The 721-nt window shown below is 44.7% G+C and overlaps 2 non-coding genes across 2 annotated transcripts; one reads left to right on the forward strand and one right to left on the reverse strand.

Moving 5' to 3' along the window:
* The first annotated feature begins 302 nt into the window (after positions 1 to 302).
* On the forward strand, positions 303 to 376 carry TRNAR-ACG (transfer RNA arginine (anticodon ACG)). The gene has a single exon. It is a non-coding gene; the product is annotated as a tRNA-Arg (tRNA).
* A 273-nt stretch (positions 377 to 649) lies between these two features.
* TRNAN-GUU (transfer RNA asparagine (anticodon GUU)) lies at positions 650 to 721 on the reverse strand. The gene has a single exon. It is a non-coding gene; the product is annotated as a tRNA-Asn (tRNA).

Here is a 721-nt window from a genome sequence, read left to right on the forward strand (position 1 = left end):
TTTGGTGGTTAAACTCTACTGCGGTGACGATACTGTAGGGGAGGTCCTGCGGCAAAATAGCTCGATGCCAGAATGATAAAAAGCTTAACACCTCTTATTTGACTTTTTCACTATTTTGAAATAAGAAAAAGATCCAAATCTAAAATGCAAAGGTCGTCTTATTCAAAACCTCAATCATCACATCCCCTCTCTCCCACTTCACACCTCGGAACGCACTGTTCTTATAGAGAGAAAGGCGCTTTCCCATCTTCTTAACCTGAAATGAAGGGGTACCCCCGGGAAGAGATCCAGTGGAGACAGCTGGGCCTGTAGCTCAGAGGATTAGAGCACGTGGCTACGAACCACGGTGTCGGGGGTTCGAATCCCTCCTCGCCCACAGCCTTCCAAAGGGGGAAGGGCCTTTACTTTCCCCCTGAGGGTAGGAAAATCATGATCGGGATAGCGGACGTAAAGCTATTGAACTTAGGTATGCTCTTTCCTTTTGTCGAAGTGGAATCGTAGAACAGAATGTGATACGATGAGATAGAATGCAATAGAAATAGAAACAAGGATAGCGAACGGGTTACCTACTCCTAAGGGTCAAAGCAAGCCCTTTAATTCAATTCTTTATTCTTACATTAAAATTCTTACATTAAAGAATGAATAAAATCTCCCCAAGTAGGATTCGAACCTACGACCAGTCAGTTAACAGCCGACCGCTCTACCACTGAGCTACTGAGGA

Source organism: Aegilops tauschii, unplaced genomic scaffold (genome assembly GCF_002575655.3).
Source record: "Aegilops tauschii subsp. strangulata cultivar AL8/78 unplaced genomic scaffold, Aet v6.0 ptg001093l_obj, whole genome shotgun sequence".
NCBI classification, from domain to species: Eukaryota; Viridiplantae; Streptophyta; class Magnoliopsida; order Poales; family Poaceae; genus Aegilops; species Aegilops tauschii.